Consider the following 21,919-nt stretch of genomic DNA (forward strand, 5'->3'; position numbering starts at 1 on the left):
GCGTTTTCATGGTCTCTCTGAAGAAACAACTCATCTAGCACCTCTGTCCTGCATTCTCCCTGCCACCTGGCATGTTCTTCCTTTTCAATTAATCCAATTCTCTCTTTAATGCCTAGATTGGCTGTCTTCATCACACTCTGAGGCAAAGTATTCTAATTTCTAAAGATTCACTATATAAGCACTCTTTCCTTCTGTTGTCAGTCACCTCAACTCTATGCCTTCTGGTCATAGATCCTCTCATTGATGGAAACAGTTTCTCTTTGTCTACCCTGTCCAGCCCTCTCATAATTTTGAGTTTCTCTGTCAAATATCCCTTTGATTTTGTTTTCTTTTCCAAAGAAACTGAACTGGCTGAATCTCTAAATACTGTGGCTGCTAGAGCAGGTAATAACTGTGATCCCAACTCTGCTAAGCCTGTCCACCATTTTCAAGACAGAAGTCAGGTGTATGATGGAATACTTTCTACTTGCTGAATGGATGCAACTCCTTCAATACTCAACTCAAAACTGTTCTGAATAAAAGTAGTCCATTCAATTTATATCCTAGCCACAACCTTCAACATTCATGTGTTCCACCAACAACACATAGGTGGACCATCTGCAAAATTAATTACAATAACTCACTGAACTTTTGACAATATCTTTCAAACCTCTAGATGGTCAGGAAGTGATATTATAGGAAAACCATCTCCTGCAAGTGCTCCTCTGAGCCCCACACCCTCTTGACTTGAAATATGTTGCTGGGTCGAAAGTCTGGAACTCCTTTCTTGTCAGTAATGTAAATATAATTGCACAGCATGGATGCAGCAGTTCAAGGCTGTTGGCCACGTTTTTTCAGGCCATTTGGAATGTCAATAAATACTAACCTAGACAGTGATGCCCACATACATTTATTGTTCACAGGATCAGTTTTGCTAATTCATTTATGTAACTGATGTTCCTTATTCCTGGGATCATTCTCATGATTCCTTTGTGCATCCATTTCTTTCTGACATTTCAGGCTATCTCTAAAGTCTGGTGCCCAGAACGGGCAGTAACATTCTAGCTGAGGCTGACCCAGAGCCTTTCAGAGTTTTAACATAACTTTACTTCTATGTCTATATTGATCAAACCTTGAATATTGTATAAACTCCATTCTCAATCTGTCGTGCCACCTTCAATGATTGTGCACTTGTATGTAAGAGGTATCCTCAGATACTGACACTTTAACTGGATTGGGACTTTTTACACAAAATATTCATAATTGGATTGTAAGTTTTGCTGCATCCAGTATATGTAGAAATTTAAGGGGCATTTTCAGAGTTTCAGTGTCTGAAAACACGCTAATTATCTTTCACTATGGCCCCGCAGGCAACCACAGATCTGTTTCGAGATAAGTTGGACTGGTGGTTTATTGTTACAAGCAGGATCATGGAGCAGTAATTCTGGTTCTCCACATTCAACTGTTTACTTATGTGTTGTGAGCATTGATGACATGGCCAGCTTTAACTGTACATTCCTAATTGTCTTTGACAAAGTAGTAGTGAGCTGCCTTCTTTAACTGTTATGCGAAGTAGGAACACCCACAATACTGTTAGGGAGTTTCAGGACTTTGGCCAATGACAGTGTACAAATAGAAACATAGTTCCAAGTCAGGATGATGTGTGGCTTGGAGGGGAACTTGCTGTTCCCATGTGTTTACTGCCCTTAATTATTCTTTGAGGTGGTGGAAATTGTGGCTTTGGAAGAGGCTGTTGAAGGAGCTTTGAGTTGCTAAGTGCATCTTAAAAATGGTAAAAATAGTTCCTATGCTGTGCTGAGGGTTAAGGGATTGAATGTTTGAGGTAACGGATGGAGTAGCAATCAAGCCAGCCGCTTTGGTTTGAATAATGTTGAACAACTTGAATGTTGTTAGGTGGATGTGCGAAGTCTCAATGGGAAATATCCTGATGACTCTTGACTTGTGTCTTGTAGTTGGTGGTCAGACTTTGGCAAAGAAAGAAGTGACTCACTTAGCACTCTCTACCTCTGTCTTGATGTTCTAACTACAATATAATGTATCTTATCTCATTAAATATCTGGTCAATGGTGAACCCCAGGGTGTGGTAGATTTAGGTATGTTAATATTGTTAATTGTCAGGGATGCGAATTAGGTTGTTTGAGTCATTATTCTCACACATGTATGGTGTAAAGTTTTCTTGCTACTTCTCAACCAAAGCCTGAAGGTGGCCAGGTCTTGTTACTTGTACTTTATAATCTGAGGAGTTGAGTAGAACGGAGCACTGTGATCATCAGATTTCCACTTCTGACTTATATTGGGAAACAGCTGAAAATGATTGGGCATTAAGATGTTGCTGGTAGAAGACCTGCAGTGGTGTGGCTGAGATAATTTATCTCTGCTAAGATATCACATTCATTGAGCGTCATATCTAGCACTAAACAGTGGAGTGCTTTCCACTTTATTTTCATTGACTTAAACTTTGCTTGAACTCCTTGATGCCACCTTTGGTCAAATGCTGCCTTTGTCTCATCTCTGACGTTTAGCCCTTTTATTAAGTTTAGGCTACGGATGCTATGAAGTCTGGATGAAACAATCCTGCTGGGACCCAAATGGGACATAATTGAACAGGCCATTGTTGACTAAGAACTGCTTGACTCTCAATGACCACTTCAAGTATTTGATAACAAATGTGACTGAACTTCTGTGGTAATAATTGTCTGAATTGGATTTTGTGAACTACGGCAGATCTTTGACGTAATGTAGATGTCATCGTTGTAGTTCTCCTGGAAGAAATTGTCTAGCACCGAGCTCTGAAGCACAAGTCATCAGGTGTATTGTTATTGGGTTTCACAACCATTTCTTCATATCCATGGAGTGATTTGAATTGTCTGAAGACAATATTCTATATTTGTGATGTCCCCAAGAGAAGGCCAAATTGTTCATGTACCTGACATCCCTAACTGAAGATGGTTGGAAACAATTCAGCCATTTGGACTGACGAGCTTGTCTTTGGCATCATTGGGACTAGGTTTGCTTGCTTATCACTTCCTATTTGTTTACTTGTCCATCTAAAATTGACAGCTGAAATTTGCAGAAAATGCAGAAGAAACTCAGCAGGCCTGGTGACAATTGTGGATCAAGAAACAGTTTTCCTGCTCCTGTACTCTTTGCTGAACCAGCATTGATTTCCTGGCCTGATGGTATTGGTAGAATGGGACATATGTGAGATTATGAGGCTATAGAACATGGTCGAGGAGAATTCTGCTGCTGATAACCCATAGCACCTCCTCCATGCCCAGTCTTGAGTTGCTAAAGCTATTCAAAATCTCCCCCAAATAGCTCAGTGGTAGCACTACACAATACTTTGGAGGTTGTCTCAGTACAAAGATGGGACTCATGTCAACTAGGATTGTGCACTCCTACTGATACTGTCATGGATATTTGTATCTGCATAGGAAAATTGGTGGGGTGAAGTCACATGTAAGTTAGATCAGTTAAGAATGACATATTTCTTTCCCTGAAGGAAGGCATTGGTTAAAAAAATGTAGTTGCATGCAAGGTTACGGAATTGGTAGTGGGAGATGAAGACACTTGTTTCAGTTTTCTTGATGTTGCAGAAAACTTGATAAAAGCCATCTGCTACCAGTGATGCAGAAGATGAAGAGATGTGGGGCTGGTTGCATTCCGCCTCTGTATGGAAACTGATGCCATACCTGTAGATGATATTAAACAGCCACATACAGACAAGGAAGAGGAAGATGCATGGATTGATCCCCCTGCAGAATACAGAAAAATCTATTAGAGGTGGTGTTATTTGGTTAATCATCTCAAAGAAGATCGAGAAAGATAAGGAGGGATAATACACAACAGGATGACTTTGGTTGGGGCCATTTTGGTGCTGTCTTATTTGTCATCACAAAAGAATTTCAAAATTGCAAAAAAAAACTTGTGCAAGGTGAGAAAAAACGTTTTACATGAGTAGTTCAAGTCTGGAATACATTGTTTGAAAAGTGTAGTGGAGACAGGTTCAGATGAGGCATTCAAGAGGGAATTGGATGATTGTTTACAATTGTGCATGGGAACAGCATAAAGTCACAATGCTCATTTGGAAAGTCAGTGCAGAAGTGATAGGCTGAATAGCCTCCTTCCACACTGCAAAACTTCTGACTCTGTGAATAACATGTTCAAGTATTTTGTATGATCCAAATCATGTTACCCTTAAGAATAAGTACTGAACTGGATAACATGAGTATCAATGTTATTGAACCCAGCAAATAAATTTTTAAAAATCAGAAGAGGGAGATGCATTCTCTTTTTGTGCAATCAGATAATCCTATATAAATGGTAAAATGACTGGCACACAGTCATTGTGGAAACAATATTATTTTAGAATCGAAACCTTGAGAATTATAGTGTTGACTGAGTCATTTATATTTCAATGTTGGTCACTAAATTTCAATTCTCCTTAGCTTGTATATGTCTTAATGTGCATTTTAAATTGCTCTACTAAACAAAGCAAAGGTCTGTTTATAAATTTAGTCTAACTGCTTTAGGTTTGTGATAACGCTATTACTAATTTGTCTGCTTGTACTTATTACACTACTTTTTAATTGCACTTTGCTTTCAAGTGACATGCAGCATTAACTTCTCAACTATAGAATTATTAATTACAAACCGATCCCAAGTGGCATTGTTGTTGACTGTTTTGACATAGTAAAGTTGTAAAGTTTAAAAGCAAACATGGAGTGTCTCTTTCATGGTCCCTTCTGAAATACCTTGTGCAGTGGATTGGCGTAAATAGAAAGTTAAAGACAATTGTAAATTTAAGAATGCTGGCTGGAATAATGATCTTGAATGGCATTTTTTTTAGTTATACATCATGGAAACAGACCCTTCAGTCCAACTCGTCCATGCCAACCTAAACTAATCTAGTCCCATTTGCCTGCATTTGGTCATTTTCCCTCTACACCTTTCCTATCATGTACCTGTTCAACTATCTTTGAAATGTTGTATTGGTACCCCACCTCTACGATGTCCTCTGGCAGCTCATTGTAATATTGTTTTACAACTAAGTATGACTAAAAAGAATGAGACAAGGCTTTTTTAATACATATGCAAATCTCCCCTTATGCTTCTCCCAACAAGTTAGTTGTTTTATAATGACCAGAATAATGTGTAATGTGAAATAATGTTCGATTGCAAATGTGTGGAAATGTCTTTTTTTAAGGTCACAAAGTTTAAATGATTAATATACCCAGGGAGAGTTAATACAGCAGTGAATTAAGAGGATAGGAATTTTATGGCTTTGGTATGTTCTGTTCTCAGAGAGTTTTGACTGTACATTCTTAATGTTTATCTTTGTTTCTTCACACTTTGTTTCATTTAAGTTTTTGCATCATGTTTGAAAATGTGTGATGTTGAAAGTGTGTGATGGATAGGATGTCTGAGTACCTAGAAAGATTGCAGAATTGTTGAAGGTATAATTAACTCATTACAGACATCCATTAACCTCTTTGTATGCAACAAAGAAGCTGATTGCTGATTTAGAAACATTGTTTCAAGCATTGTCTATGGCTTGGTTGCTGTCTGCAATAAGGAGTGCAAAGCAAACATGTTCATAACCATTCAAGCAGATATTAGTTTCCAATAATTTTATTGATTTTATAAATAACCTAATTTCAGAATTAATTGTAACAGATTATATCACAGAATCACAGATGTGTTACAGTGCAAAAAGAGGCCATTTGACCCGTTGTGCTTTGTCAGGGCTCATTAAGTGAACATCATTACCTAGTGCCAACCTCCTGTGTGTTTTTTCCTTATATTCTTGCACTTTTTGTTTGTTTTGGATCTCTACAGTGAGGAAACAGGCCATTTAGCCCAACAAGTCCACATCAAACCTCTTGCTCTATTGAATGCCCCAATTGAACCTGCCTCCACCACACTTGCAGACAGTGTATTCCACCCTTGCTGAGTGGAAAGAATTTTCCTTTCTTCATGTTTCTTTGCTGATCACTTTAAATCATGCCCTCTTCTTTTTATGAGTGTGAACTTTTTTTTTCCCTATCTACTCTACCCAACCTGCTCATGTTTTTGAAAATTTTGATCAGATCTCCTCTGAGCATTCACTCCAAGAAGAACAATCCTAACTTCTTCGATCTATTCTCATAGCTGAAGCTCCTCATTCTTGTAAACTGCTTCTGCACTGTGTTCAATTCATTCACATCCTTTCTTCCCAGAACTGTACACAATTCTCCAGATGAGCTCTAGCAAATATTGTATATGATTTCAACACCACTTCCTTGTTCTCATACTCTGTGACCCTATCAATAAAGTTGATGATACTGCATGGTTTGCTGACTGCTGTCTACCTTTCCTGCAGCTTTCAGTAATCTATGCACACATGCAGTCAGATCCCTCTGCCCTGTACTCCCCTTAAAACTACACTCTCTATTCTATTTGTTTTCCAATGTTCTTCCTACCAAAATACATCAACTCTCACTTCTCTGCATTGGAACTCATTTGCCACCTAGCTGCCCACTCCACTAATGTGTCTGCATCCTGTAGGAGTTCTACACTGTCCTCCTGAGATTAAAATTCTTCCACGTTTTGTATTGCCTGCAAACTTTGAAATTGTCCCCTGCACACCCAAGATTCAATCCAATATATGTCAGGATCTCAGTACCAACTTTCCATTCCAAACCTTCCTCCAGCCTGAAAAATATCTATTGACCATTACTGTCTTTTCAAGAGCCCAGCCAATTTTATATCTATGTTGCTTCTGACCCTTTTTATTCAAAGTCCTTTAACTTTCCTCCCAGATCTTTTGTGTGGCATTGTATCAAATGCCTTTTGATGTGGCTTGATGTTGATGTTGTGTTCAACATTAACTCACCTGCTGCCTCCCCAATTCCTGTTTGTCATCCATGAGGCACAATAATTGAATACTATCCACTTGCCTGGATGGGAAGGCCTTCATCAAGCCTTTCTGTTACATCAGGTTCAATTGGAGCATTCAATAGAGCATTGGTTAACTCTTCAAGAAAGTTAATGATCACGGTGTCCCCTTTAGAAATCTGAGCTGACTCTTCCTAATCAACTCACCTTTTTTCATGTCACTTTTAATTCTATTGTGAATAATTCTAGAAGCTTTACCATCACTGCAGTTAAACTGAAAGGTCAGTAATCCTTACAAATATTAGTCATGGAGTCATATAGCATGGAAACTGCTCCTTTGGTCCAATGTGTCTGCACTGACCAGACATCCCAATCTCACCAAGTCCTATTTGTCAGCATTTGGCCCATATTCCTCTAAAGCCTTCCAATTCATATAACCATCCAGTTGCTTTTTCAATGTTGCAATTGTACCAGCCTCTACCACTTCTTCTGGCAGCTCATTTGATACATGCACTACCCTCTGCATGAAAAAGTTGCCCTTTAAGTCCTTTTTAAATCTTTCTCCTCTCACCTTAAACCTATGCTATCTAGTTTTGGATTTCCCTACACTTGAAAAATACTTTATCTATTCACTCTGATCATGCCCCTCATGATTTTATAAACCTTGGTAGGTCACTCTTCAGCCTCTGATCCTCCAGGTAAAAACAGTCCCAGCCTTTTCAGCCTCTTTCTCAGATCCTCCAGTCCTGGCAACATCCTCATAAGCCTTTTCTGCACCCTCAAGTTTACATCATCTTTCCTATAGAAGGGCAACCAGAATTGTACACAGTATTCTAAAAATGGCCTCACCAGTGTTCTGTATGGCCGCAGCACAAATTGAATAGAATAGCCTTCATTGTCACGTGCACTCGAATACAGAAGTACAGAGTACAGTGAAAGGTTTACAATGTTGTCCTGCTTGGCACCACTCTGCTCAGGCCTCCAGCCCACTGGTCATCCCCACTCTGCTCATGCCTCCAGCCTACTGGTCATCCCCACTCTGCTCATGCCTCCAGCCTACTGGTCATCCCCACTCTGCTCAGGCCTCAACATCACTGGTCATCCCCATTCTGCTCAGGCCTCCAGCCCACTGGGCATCCCCATTCTGCTCAGGCTTCCAGGCACTGGCCGTCCCCACTCCACTCAGACCTCCAGGCACTGGCCGTCCCCATTCCGCTTGGGCCTCCAAACCACTGGCTGTCCCTGCTCCGCTCGGACCTCCAGTCTGCTGGCCAGCCTCTCTCCGTACAGGCCTCCAGCCTGCTCTGCTGATGAAATCCCAACTCCTATACTCAATTGTCTGACCAACGAAGGCAATCCAAATGCCATCTTCACCAACTTGTGTACATGTGACTCCACTTAAAGAAGCTATGCACTCCTAGGTCTCTTTGTTCGGCAACAGTGCCCAGGGTCCTACCGTTAAGTATGTAAGCCCTGTCCTGATTTGCCTTACAAATGCAGCACCTCATATTTATCTAAATCCAACTCCATCTGCCACTGCTTGGTCCATCTGATCTGAACGCTGAGGTAACCTTCTTCGCTGTCCACTACACCACCCATTTTGGTGTCATCCATGAACTTTCTAACCATACCTCCTATATTCACATCCAATTAATTTATGTAAATGATGAAGAGCAGTGAACCAAGCGCAGATCCTTATGGCTCACTGCTGGTAACAGGCCTCCAGTCTGAAAAGCAACCCTCTCCCATCACCTTCCGTCTCTAACCTTTAAGCCAGTTGTGTGTCTTGTTGGCTGGCTCACCCGGATTACATGTCATCTAACCTTACTAATCAGTCTAACATGCAGAACCTTGTCTAATACTTTGCTGAAATCCATATAGATGACATCTACTGCTCTGCTTTCATCAATCTATTCTTGAATAAGGCCATGATATTTGAATTTTCCAGTCTACAAGCACCTCTGCTGTGTCTTGGGAAGATTGCAGTATTGTAGCCAGAGCTCCTATGTATTCATAAGACAAAATTGATTTGCAACTGGAATTAGTACTTGTAATTGGGCATGTGTTGATGTTTACTTAATATTTTTTATTTGAAGCAAGTAAATATTTTTCACAATCACATTGTTACAAGGTCTGATAAGATGATTGGACCTACTTTTTAAAGAAATCTGATAAATCTGTGTCAGCTGCTCTCCTCCTTGGTTCACAGCTCTGAGACTCCTCGACACAGATCCATTCTAAGATGGTGGTGGCAGATTAGGCAGCGTCTGGGCTCCTGTGACAAAGGCTCATCCACTGGGTCACTTTTCTTTTTTTTTTCTCTTCTTTTATTTTTATTTTGGTGGAAGGTGGGGTGAAGGCATCTTTGTCAGGACCCGTGTCACAGTGATGGCTGGTGAGTCCAGAGTAGGACCTGGAGGATAGCAAGGCAACTGGTGTGTCTGGAGTGGGATTCTGGAATTAGTGTTGAGAGGCAGCTGGTGGAGGAGTGCGCATGGTGACCTGGTATCGGCCGCTACATCAGTGGAGACTGCCAGCAGCTTTGGCATTGAGGTGGTTTGGCCCACCATCTGGTGGCCCCGGAATCCTTTGGGGGACTTTTGTGATCAGCGACGAGATTGGTCTTGGGGAGCTTCTGTGGAATCCTGAGCCTGGGATTCCTGGTATGGATAGCCTGGTCAGCGGTGGTTTCCGGCCTGATATTCCTGCAACCTGCTTGGTGGTCTTGCAGCAGTCTTCTCCCGAAGCCGAGAGCTAATAATTGAGCTATGATGGACTTTGTCTTCATTCTGTTTAATTTTTGTTATTATTTATGCCTTCTGTTATTAATATAGGCACCGTGGTCTTGTGACTTAAACACTTTTCACTGCATTTCTTTTATAAAAAAATACAAGAGACAATAAATGATTCTGAATTCTAAAAACGTTCTAAATAGGCTGTAAGAAGCCAAGGACATGATGTTAGTTGTGCACCTCTAGAATTCTATGGATAATTCTGATATAGCTTCTTTTCTATATGATTACTGACAATTTGAAAATGTGTTCAGAATATTTTATTCACCCATATTCGAGGCATTTAGCTTACTTGTTGATGAATGAAGGCATATTTAAGGCCAATTGGTAGAATCGCATTCCTATTTGAACCTACTGAGGATTCTGGAAAGAACTGTTTGCTTTCAGAACTACCTTGTATGACAAAATAGTTTGATTAGCGGCTGTAGAAAACAAGAGAATATAGAAAACAATCAAGATAAGTATATCATGATGCAAAAATATTAGAATGAGTCAAAGGGTGTAGGATAAAGTTTGGGTAGATTAAAATGGGAAATAGCAAAAAGTGGGTTATATGTCAAGTAGGATGGGAGTGTGAAGAAGTAAGTAAATTACTACTGCACTTCAATTTTCATAGCAGAACATGATCATGAAAATCCAAGGGTACATGACAATTAGTTAACAAAATGAAGTAGGATAATCACTGCAGCAAAAGCATAGCTTAAACTGTAAAAGATGTTGGAGTCTGATGACATGCTTTCTGAAATGATGAGGGAGATCAGTAAAAATGTCTTGACCACAATCTTGCACATTTTCCAGAGTTTATACTTTAGAATACATTTGATACTCACTCAGAGACATGGATTACTGCAGGACTACTAGCACAGGTTTGTAAATTGCACTGTGTGACAAAATTTAAAGAATCATTTGAGGAAATGATACTGTATTGATAAATGAAATAAAGTAGATGATAAACATAGAAACTAGGAGCAGGAATAAGCCATTCAACCCATTGTTTCTGATTCACCATTCAACACCAGAATCTATCTATTTTGTTCTTAAATGTATTCAGTGACTTTACCACCTGAACCTTCTGTGGTAGAGAATTCCACAGGTTCATCATCCTCTGAGTGATGAAATCACTTCTCATTGCAGTCCAAAATGGCCTGCTGCATTTCCTGAGGATGTGAACCCTTGTTCTGCACCTGCAGCCAAAGGAAATATTATCCTTGCATTCAGTCCAGCCCTGTCAGAATTTTACATACTTTGATGAAATCCCCTCTCATTCTTCTAAACTCCAGTGAATACAGGCCCATCCAAACTAATTTCTCATCATACAATAAACCTGCTATGTGAAGAATTAGTCTAGAGAGCCGTTGTTGCATTCCCTCTGTAGCAGGTACATATTTCCTTTGGTAAGGAGACCAAAACTACACATACTACACCAGGTGTGGTCTCACCAAGACTCAGTAAAATTCCAAAATAGACTTACCCTATTGCTTCTGCACTCAACCCTCTTGCAATGAAAGTCACCATACCATTTACCTTGACAGCAGCTTGCTTCACCTGCATGCATACTTTGAGTGACTCAATTAAAAAGAATACCCAGATATCTTTGTAGATTAAAGTTTAATTATCTATTACCATTTAAATAATACTCTGCCATTCTGTTTGTATGTCAGTTTTTAGATGATCTGTCCAGTTTTGTGCATCACAGGTTAGGTCAGGATCAGTGATATTATGCAGACTATTATTTTGCTGTATAATAGAAATTGAAGATAAGCTGCTGGATAAATTTACTACTAAAAGATTTTGATAAGATGAATAGGAAATATTATTTGCTAGTTAGCAAGAGAGTAGCTGCAAGTTACAGATTTAAACTTTTCACTGACAAAATGGAGGGAAATGTCAAGCAAGTTTGTCTTGTAATGCAGTGGCTTTACTAGATCATGGAATGAATGTTTAATATGAAACAATGTTGAAGGCAGAATCCATAATAGATTCTAAAAGGAAAATGTGCATGAATGTAAAAAATGACAAACAACAGAGTCCATTGTACTCTGTATAGTTACAGTGCTACATAATACAGAAACTTCAGTCACCCATGTGATCTATTAGGTGAGAAAGTAAATAAAATCCCAAGCCAATTAGGGAAACAAAAATCTATAAATATCGTCTCTGAACACTTTAAGTGATTGAAATTAATGAGGGGCTCACACCAATCCTTATTAAGATGAGAGGGAATATAACCTTTCTATGTTGTGATCTACATCTCCGTTAGATACAGGCCTGTACTTTTGTTTGAATGACGACATCAAATTGGTGTTCACCACAAAAGCCAGCAGTCTGTTCTACAGGTACACCATATATGTTGGGAAAGAGGAATGTCTCTAATATTAAATTTAGCTCTGCTTGTACATCATTTGTAAGCATGACTTTCCTCACCTATCTAGTTAGTAAATTGGTTTACATAAACATAATCTAGTACCTTCATTATTTTATAAACCTTGGTTAAATTGCTTGGGTCTGTGCTTTTCTGAAAGTTGCAGTCCTAGCTGTCTGAGCGTATCTGGGTAACTAAGCTGTTTCAAAAGGGGAATTAATCTTCTGCCCTCCTTTGAACTCATTTCAAAGTCTGAATATCCTCCAGACTTTGATGGTAGAACAAATCCGAGAAGGCCTAACCTTAAGTTTTGAAGAAAAACAAAATGGTAAAATTTTTGTTTTATCATAAATTGTAATGTGAATGCAACCTGGGATCCTGTTTGGTTTTGCTACAGCATCACAGTGTTGACTGTGAATCTTTATACAGTGGTATGATACAACAATCATTTTTTTCCATGGAGCACCAGTTTTAAGCTTGTTCCTTTTTTTAGACTGTACATATCTTTATTAGTTTGACCTGTTTGTATCAAAGCATTGCCATTTTCTAATGTTAAGCATAATTTGCTAAACATGGGCCCTTTCCCCCAACATATCTAGATCTGTTTTGCATAGTTCAGCATCCCCTGCACACCAACCTTTCTCAATAACTTGGCAAAATCTACACTTGTACTCTAGATTATTAATGCATTAGCAAACGTTTAAATGCAAATCCTTGTAGGACATCTCTCATAATAGGTTTCCAAGTAGATATCAGTGTATTGATAAATTAACAACTTTCTACCTACAGGCATTTAACCAATCCCAATGAGCAGGATACCATGAGTTGTGCAGTTTTAAACTGCAATAAAACTCTTTGCAAGGTACCTTTTTAATGAATCAAAATCCTTTTATTTTGCATTTGTTCTTGGAAAGTGGCAAGGCATTCAGATGTTTGCCTGTCCCTAATTGCTCTTGTGAAGATGGAGCTCAGTGCTTTCTTCATCCACTGCAGTTCACACCCATAGTGTTGGTGGGATTTTTTTTGGTCAGATGACAGTGAAGGAGTGACAAGATTGTTCCTATTCTGGATGGTATGTAACATGAGGGAAATTGGCAAGTGGTGTTGTTTTGATGCACCTGCAGCCCTGGATCTTCCAGGAGGTGGATGTTGCAGATTTGGAATAGGAAGGTGCTTTGAAGGAGTCATGATACTTGATGTGGTGCATTTTATAAGTGGTACACAATACTGCCACTGGGTACCCAGAAGGAATAATTATTTAAGATGGTGAATGTTTTCATTAATTATATATGAAAGAATACTGCTGATTGCTAAAGTCAAGCAAATGGGGCCCAGTTAACTAGTTGAGGACAACTAGGGAAGGGCAATAAATGTTGGCCCAGTTAATGGCACCACATAATATGAACAATTAAAAATGTTCTGCAACTCCAAGTGAACATCAGTGAACTATCAAAGATGCAAACAAGAATGTCACAAGTGAATAACTCAGTGTAGGTATAGTGAGAGGCTGAATTGTTTTAGCCACTTTGGTTCCATTTGAACATTTAGAATATTTAAAATATAATTTGAGAGGTTTATGTTTAAAATGAATCATTAGAGTTGTTTTTGAGCAGCATGCAATGGGGAACAATAAACTACCCGACTAAATCCACTCTCAATGATAGCTTTCTTGTTTCAGTTGTGACAGAGGTTTGAAATAAATTCCGTTTCGACTTTTGTTTACTAACACTTGGGGCATGTGATCATAATTCTATTGGTTTTAAAATAGTTATGGAAAAAGATAACCTGATCTAAAAGTTAAAGTTCTAAATTAGAGGAAGGCCAATTTGATGACATTAGGCAAGAACTTTCAAAAGTTGATTGGGCATGGATATTCACAGGTCAAGGGATGGCTGAAAAGTGGGAAATGTTCAGAAATAAGATAACAGGAGTCCAGAGACAGTATGCTCCTGTTAGGGTGAAGGGCAAGGCTGGTAGGTGGAGGGAATGCTGGATGACGAGAGAAATTGAGGTTTTGGTCAAGAAAAAGAAAGAAAGATATGTCAAGTATAGACAGCAGGGACTGAGTGAATCCCGAGAGGAGTATAATGGCAGTAGGAGTAGGGCAAGAGGGATATCAGGAGGGCCAAAAAGGGAATGAGATAGCTTTGGCAAATAGCGTTAAGGAAATCCAAAGGGTTTTACTAATGTATTAAGGACAAAAGGGTAACTAGGGAGAGAATCGGGCCCTTAAAGTTCAAGACGGCTGCCTGCAGGAGATGGATGAAATACTAAATGAGTATGTTGCATCAGTGTTCACTGTGGAGAATGATATGGAAACTAGAGAAAATGAGGAAATAAATAGTGATATCTTGAAAAGTGTCCACATTACAGAGGAGGAGGTGCTGGATGACTGAAAATACATAAAGGTGGGTAAGTCCCCAGGACTTGATCAGGTGTACCCAAGAGGTTTGTAGGAGATCGTGTTGCAGCTGTGCAGGACATTGATTTGGACATTTTTGGAATATTGCTTTCAATTCTGGTCTCCCTGCCATAGGAAAAGTGTTGTTAAACTTGAAATGGTTCTGAAAAGATTTTCAAGAATGTTGCCAGGTTTGGAGGGTTTGAGCTATAGTGAGAGGCTGAATAAGCTAGGTCTGTTTTCCTTGGACTGTCAGAGGCTTAGAGGTGACCTTATAGAAGTTTATAAGATCATGGAGAGCATGGATAGGGTGAATAGTCTAGGTCATTTTCCCAAGGTAAGTGAGTGCAAAACTAGAGGGCATAGGTTTAAGGTGAGTGGGGAAAGATTTAAAAGGGACTTAAGGAGCAACTTCTTCATGCAGAGGGTGCTGCGCATGTGGAATGAGCTGCCAGAGGAAGTGGTGGAGGCTGGTACAACCACAACAGTTAAAAGGCATCTGGATGGGTATATGAATAGAGGGGTTTAGTGAGATATGGGCCAAATGCTGACAAATGGGACTAGATTAAATTATCTGGTCAGCATGGATGAGTTGGGCTAAAGGGTCTGTTTCCTCTGTACAACTCTACCCTGCAAGATTCTCGGGGAAATCAACAGTCCATTTTTCCCACTATTGTCTTTTCACTATTGAATGCTGAACAGATGCAAACTGGTGTACCAAATGTACTGCTGGGGGAAATTATTTACACTTCCAATACATTGGCAGTACTTTTCCATGCCAGTGATCTCCTAGCCTTCTTTGGAAAGTGTTGATTTTTGCTTGGGATACTGTTCCAGAGCCTCTCACAGCAGCGTATTGTTGTGTGAAGAATGGACATTGCGTGAGTAATGGCATGTACTGTACTATGAACAAAAGGACCCACGGCCTAATCCTATCCTTAACCCTCATCCATACACTCCTACTCTGCTGGAGTGGGAACTCTGATTCTTTGCCTCCTTCTTTTGATTAGTTAGTTTGAGTCTTAACATTTGGTTTTCCTTCTTCCTCGCTACTAACTACGTTTAATTTCCTTTTAATTATTTTATATTTCCATTGTGGCGTCCATAAATCAGTGCTGAGTTGGAATAAATCTTTTCCGTTTAGGGGAGTTTAAATGGTCTCCTCATTCCAGTATTTTCGGGTGGAAACGGTGAGATGTACACAAACTAAAGACAAACTGAGATTAGGCAGTGTTGCCAGAAGAAAAGCTGGTAATCGTGGATGCATTTTTATTTCCACTTGCGTAAAATATAAATAAATATTTGCCCCAAATTTTCTGCATCACATTGAGATATTTCGTATTTAGAGGTTATAATGTATTCTGTTTGTGACATTAACTTTCTAGAATTTGTCTGAACAGAGTTAAGTAGTGTGTTGTTCGATGGCTTGTATTTTAAAGGTCGCCGTAGTGGGGGCAGGATCCTAATAAGCTTTTGTAACACGATACTAAAAGAGTGTTTTGTTACTTCGCAGAGAGAGAGTGTGTGTAAGTAAGGGGGTTACTATTTGAGTTATCTTGCTGATTTTAATTTAAAACTTTCTTGTAAGTTTTCCAAATGGCGAATGCAGCTCCGTACTCGGCTGGAGTTCCACTCTGATAAAGTTCCACTCTGAATTTTAATTTGAATTTGGTTTAAATCCGCACCAGAGTCACACTGATTCACAGCTTGCGTTTGTATCTGGTCGGAAATTGTAATCCGCCGTTTGGGTGCGTTACAAGCGAATGCAATGACATTGAAGCTCTGGGTTACAGCATCTGTGTATGCAGTAAAAGCCAATACTCCTCATGGTCAAGAAACATTTTCACGTTTCGGTGGTATATTAACCCAATCGATGCTCTTTGACAAACGTGCAGCTGATTTTTTTATTTTAAAATGTGCTGCTCCAGCTGCGGTCGGAGTTCTGTGCAGTTCAGATGTACTTTTCTTGTACCTCGTTTTGCAATGAAATAGCGATACTCTGTTGAGTCTCGTCCTCCCCGCCCCCGCACACCAAGCGCCTTTCGCAGTACATTTATTGTTCTTTGTTCGTGTATGCAACCTGAACATCATGCGTCCTTCAAGAAAGAAAGCGAAGGGGCTTTCAATGTTTTGTTTTTAAGCTGTTGCAGCGTGTTGTATTGCTCTTGTCGAGTGCCTTCCATTGCTTGTTTCCTGCGTCCGTTTGGAAGCAGGCGTTTCGATCTTGATAATAAGCTTGAGATTGGCGCTGTATACGTATCGCAGTGAAGCGGTCGGGTCGAGGAAGTGGCACTCGCTGATGGGGGGGGGGGGGGGGGTGGGGGGGGGGTGATGGGAGCTTTCGCCATCTTTGTCTTGTGAAGTCGCTGAGGCTGCTGCTGCTGCTGGCGTTTCTGCTAGAGGCAGCAGCACTGAGACAGGTGGCGCACTTCGCGCAGCCGCTATCGCCAGTTACATTCCCGAAAAAAAACAGGGATTTAATCCCACTGAATAATTAAAAACCCCGAAATGCCTATCCATTTACACCAATTTCATTACTGGCGGTGACTTTACATATATTAAAATATGTAACCCCCCCCCCCCGGACATGTAGATTCTTTTATTTGCATCAAAAACTAAGATATGAAACAAAGAGTGTTGAAACCGACCTTTTATTGATAATGCTACTGTCAGGAACAGGTAACAAAGCAGCGAACTGCGGCTGCTGCCTCTTTTTAAAAAGCGAAGTTTCCTTTGGGGGGGGGGGAAATTACAGAAATCAGCTGACGTTAGTCATATTTGTAGGCTTGTTCATTTTGAAAGAAGGATGCGGTTCCCTGAAGTAGGATGTGAAACGAGAGGTTAGCGATATTTTCTTCAGAGTGGGGTGTTATTAACCGCCTCTGAGAGAAACCAAGTAAAACAGAAGGATATCGGGAGCGGTGATGGAAATTGTGCAGTAGTTACTGCACTACACATCACAGAGAGAGGTCAGCAGCTCAAGGCTGTGAGGCGAGTGATTAAAGAGCCCGAACTCGACACAGAGTACCGATCCCAGCAAAGGAAAGCGTCGTGCAGTCGCTACACGCTGACACAAATTGCTATGAAAGAACACCTCCAACTGATTGTGAATAATTGCTACATTAAACAATGCGGGAGCACAAACGAGCAGTTCATTTATTGTAGCGAATCTTTGCCGGCACTTGTGTTGGGGGAGGGGGGATTAATAGAGTGGTAGGTAAGGTGACCCACCCCCGTCCTCCTTGTTATCTGTGAGCGGAGCTTTCTTGATGCTGGGAATGTAACCTCTTGTACCTCATGGCCAAGATGGCTCAGACTGACGGGGTATGGAATATTTCAAACCATGCAATGGATGAAAACATTATTTGCAGACAATTGACGATTTGTGTACTTTTTAATCTAACTCTAGGACTCCCCTGCTATCTCTAGGGAGGAACTTTATAAGTGTTATCAGCTACTCTCAGTCATAAGGTCATAACTGTAGTTTAGGAGACTTCGTGCGCTGTATGAATGTTTAGAGCGATTCTCTATCCAATTATTCCACCCCCACCCCCACCCCATTTTATTGCAGGCTATATTCCGTAGCCAGTCTCATCCTTTAAACAAACATTGGCTCTCAGACTCTGGATGTTTGATCTGAAACGGGCTGGGGAAAGAAGCCTTGACCAAAAATGTAAGTGTTTTGGGGGAAAAGATCTGACAAAGTGGTGAGCAGGCTGAAATACGTTCTGCATTAACAACCGAGCTTCCTCGTGGTTGCGTCTCCAAAGGGCAGGCTTCTAAATGAGAACAGTCAAGCGCTCAACGCCCTGTTTCCGCCCAGTTTCGGAGAAACACAGAGCGATTCTGCTTACGCGTCGCGGAGAGAAGCAGCTGCTGCGAACTGTTAGTGCGGGTGTGAGAGATTGCTTCTACGTGACTGAGAGTTTGCGGGGGAGTAATGTGCAACTGTGACTCCGACAAGCGGCGTGTAATGGAGGGAATGTGTTTGGTTGCGAGGGAGGCTGTGGGCGTGTGTGGCTGTGTAAGAGTCTATGCGTGTGTTTGAGACTGTGAGAATGTGTTGGGGGCGGGGACAGTGTGACGGACACAGTGAGGAAAAGGGCACTTGTGTGTCTGTGCGGTGTAAAGAAAGACGTGTGAAGGAGGATATGCGAGTGTGAAGAATACATGTGTGTGACTAAGAATGTAACGGTGTGTGTGTGTGAGAGAGAGGGTCAGTGAAGTGAGAGAATGTGGCTTTACGAAACTGAGAGCGCTTGGCTGCCGGAGGATGAATCTGGTGGTTCCAGGGTATCTCGGTTTGTATGTAGTTATCAGAATTATTGAGACGGTGGTTTGCGCAACTCGTGTGTGTGTGTATACACGTATGTGAGACAAGGAGAAACTGTTGCTGGGGTTTGGAGAGTTGCGGGGAAGGATGAACCGAGGATTCACTGCAGTGCAATGTGTGTGACTGATTGCAGGCAAATATGAATGTTTCCACCTAGGTGTGTCTTGTGAGCCGATTGTGTGCAATGAGGCAGTATATGGTGTGTTGGGTGGGTGTCAACAGTGAGTGTGTGCTGAGAGTGTCAGTGAATGTACAAAGAGTGTATGCTGGGCGAGTACACTGAGTTTCCAGTGAGTGAATGCTGAGGGAGTACAGTGAGTGTGTGCTGTGTACGGCGAGTGTGAGCTCAGGGAGTACAGTGTGTGTGTGTGCTGTGCGTGTATAGTGTGTGCTGGTAAAGCATGATGAATGTGTGGTGGGTGGGTACAGTGAGTGATTGCAGTGAGTGTACGGTGATTGTGTGCTGGGGGAATATGGTGAGTGTGTGCTGAGAGTGCACAATGAATGAATGCTGTGAGGTTTATGGTGAGTGTGCTGGGTGACTACGGTGTGTGCTGAGAGTTTGCAGTGAGTGTATGGTGATAGTGTGCTGGGGGAGTAAGGTATGTATGTCCTAGGAGTGTACAGTGACTGTGTGCAGTGAGTGTACAGTAAGTGTATGATGAGGGAATGTGATGAGTGTGTGCAGAGGATATACAATGAATGTGTACTGAGAGTATACAATGAATACATGCTGGGTGAATGCAAGAGTGTACAATGAGTGTGTGCTGTGAGTGTGTAGTGTGCACTGAGAGGTTTACGGTGAATGTGTGCTGAGTGTGCACAATGAGTGTGTGCTGGGAGTGTACAGTGAATGTGTACAGAGAGTATATAATGTGTGTGTGCTGTGAGGTTTATGGTGAGTGTGCTGAGTGCAGAATGAGTGTGTACAGTGAATGTGTGATGTGAGAGTACACTGCAGTGAGTGTAGTGAATGTGTGATGTGAGTGCAGTGTGTCTGATTTAAGAGTAGTGTATGGTGAGTGTGTGCTGTGAGGTTCACGGTGAGGGTGCAGTGAGTGTGCTGAGAGTTTTACGATGTGTGCAGTGAGTGTACAGTGTGTGCTGAGGTTGACGGGAACTGTGCGTTGAGTGTGTGCAATATATGTGGGGTGAGTGTATGGTAGTGTGCTGAGAGTTTTGCAATGAGTGTGTTGTGAGGTTTACGGTAAGTGTGCTGAGTGTACAATGAGTGTGTTGGATGAATACAGTGAGAGTGTGCAGTGTGTGTCCTGTGAGGTTTACGGGGAGTGTGAGAGCCCTTGAGTGAAGATTTCCCGCGCGAGACGTGCGCACCGCGTCCTGACCTTTGGGTCAACTCCCAAGAGACTGGCGAAGGCAGCGCTTCTTGAGCTCTGCAAAGCCCCTTCAAACTGAGCTCTGTGTGTGTGTGTGTGTGTGTGCGCATCAACGATGTGATTGTACCTTTCGTCATTTCTGCCTCCAGCCTCATACGTGCCTAGAAAAGCTTACTTTGTATTCTGAAGTGCATGAGCTACATATTTGCACTATGTGTAATTTTCAAATCACTTGCATCTCCTATCTATTTTAGGAGGTAAGTGTGACGTTTCTTCAGTGTACAGATAAATAAGTTTCGAAGATTCCCTGCTGTAAATTGTGGAAATGATGAAAATGAAGCCTGACTGCATTTAAATTAATGTAATCAAAACATTGAAGATGTGCTTTTATTCGACGTGAAATTTAGTCTCTGAAGCTTTACTGGTTGATTCCGATTTTCTCGTGTGCAAAAAGAATAGCTCTCATCATTTCTACTTGTGCGGATAAGATGGAAACATTGAGGTTAGCAATTGAACATAAAATTGCTCATCCGGGGCAATAACCGGAAAACAAAACCAACCCCCCCCCCTCCCCTCCCCCGAACTCCCCTTGCCCTGGTGCAGACCACCCGCTAACCCGGAGGATGGGGTGTGTGTGAACGTTAGTCTGATTCTCACCATATAGTTGAGGAACGCAGTGAACAGCAGGCAGGAGCCGAGTGAAGTGGACGTCTGAAAGTTTTATTTGGCCCTCGCTGTTCCTCTCTCTCGCTGTCTCGGGATTCCGCCCTGCGCTCTGGTTCAGATTAGGAATTCCCCCCCTGTATGTTCCGGTTAGAAAAACACCAAGCCGGATTGAAGCAGGTCGGCGTTCCGCGGTGTCTGCGGATTGTGTGTGTGGGTGGTGGGGGGGTGTAGGTTGGACTCGGGGTTGTGAGCTAAAGGTTGATGTTTATGGTAATTGAAGTTAACGACTGGCCTTATGGGTAGAGTTTTTTTCCAGGCTCGGAGGGGAGCTGCACGCTAAGGGCTGGATCGGAAATTTAAAAAAATCCGTTCGCTGTGTACAGACGCTCGAGCACATCTGCTCCAGTGATCTGCCAAAGGGTTTCTTCTCTGTAAACACCCCCCCCCCTTCTCCCCCCCCCCCCCCCCCCCTCCCCGCAGCAGGCAGCAGCCTGAGGTTTTACACAAGGCAGGGGGATGCGGGCTGAGCAGAGTCCGATAGAGCCCGCAGACCGGATAGTTCCGCCGCTCTCTGTGTGGTGAGGAGCCAACATGGCGCTGCGGAGTCTTGCTGTGCCCGAGTCTCGCAGCCGCCCGCCACCTGTACACTGAGAGCCGCTGCTCCAGCCCGGGGGGAACAGCCGGTAACACTGGCCGGGGCCAGGCCTGACCTCCTTGTACCTTCCACTGTTAGCCGCCGGCGGATTGCTCTCTCTCTCTCTCCCCGTGTGGTGGATATCCGGACTTTTTGGGGGTAATCTGTGAGCACACGGCTCAGATGAAACAAGTCTTCTCCCTCTGGCTTGGCGATTTTTAAAAAAAACCCCTGAAACGGCACGTGGATGCAGTAAAAAGACGAGGTCAGCACCAGAGCAAGAGTCTGGTGAAATTCTACCGAGAGCCTGGAATCAGGTAAGGGGTGATTTTTTTTGTGTGTGTGTGTTATGTGAAGGGAGTGGTTTATCGCATTGGTAAAGCCGGTTGTGAGGACGCGGAGACTGTCTGTCTGGGTGGTGACTTCTCTCTGCCCCGGAGCGGACTATCTTCAGCCCCTTTCTCCGTTTTCAGGAAGACTGGCTCCGGGTTCCATGTTAGCTCGGGTCTCGGTGTAAT

General features: G+C 41.9%; 1 protein-coding gene across 6 annotated transcripts in view; it reads left to right on the plus strand.

Annotated features, from left to right (window-relative positions):
• The window catches only part of bcor (BCL6 corepressor), a 328,887-nt gene that overhangs the window by 192,608 nt on the left and 114,360 nt on the right, over positions 1 to 21,919 (plus strand). Inside the window, exon 1 of one of the 6 annotated variants that reach the window (XM_087992843.1) lies at positions 21,260 to 21,718. The exons of the other annotated variants lie outside the window; for them this stretch is intronic. The gene's annotated coding sequence lies outside the window, so the exon portion shown is untranslated. Of the gene's footprint in view, positions 1 to 21,259; positions 21,719 to 21,919 lie in introns of those variants that run through there. 6 annotated transcript variants of the gene reach the window in all.

This window comes from Chiloscyllium plagiosum, unplaced genomic scaffold, assembly GCF_037043375.1.
Source record: "Chiloscyllium plagiosum isolate Xiang-an unplaced genomic scaffold, Cpla_swu_hap1 HiC_scaffold_12, whole genome shotgun sequence".
Classification (NCBI taxonomy): Eukaryota; Metazoa; Chordata; class Chondrichthyes; order Orectolobiformes; family Hemiscylliidae; genus Chiloscyllium; species Chiloscyllium plagiosum.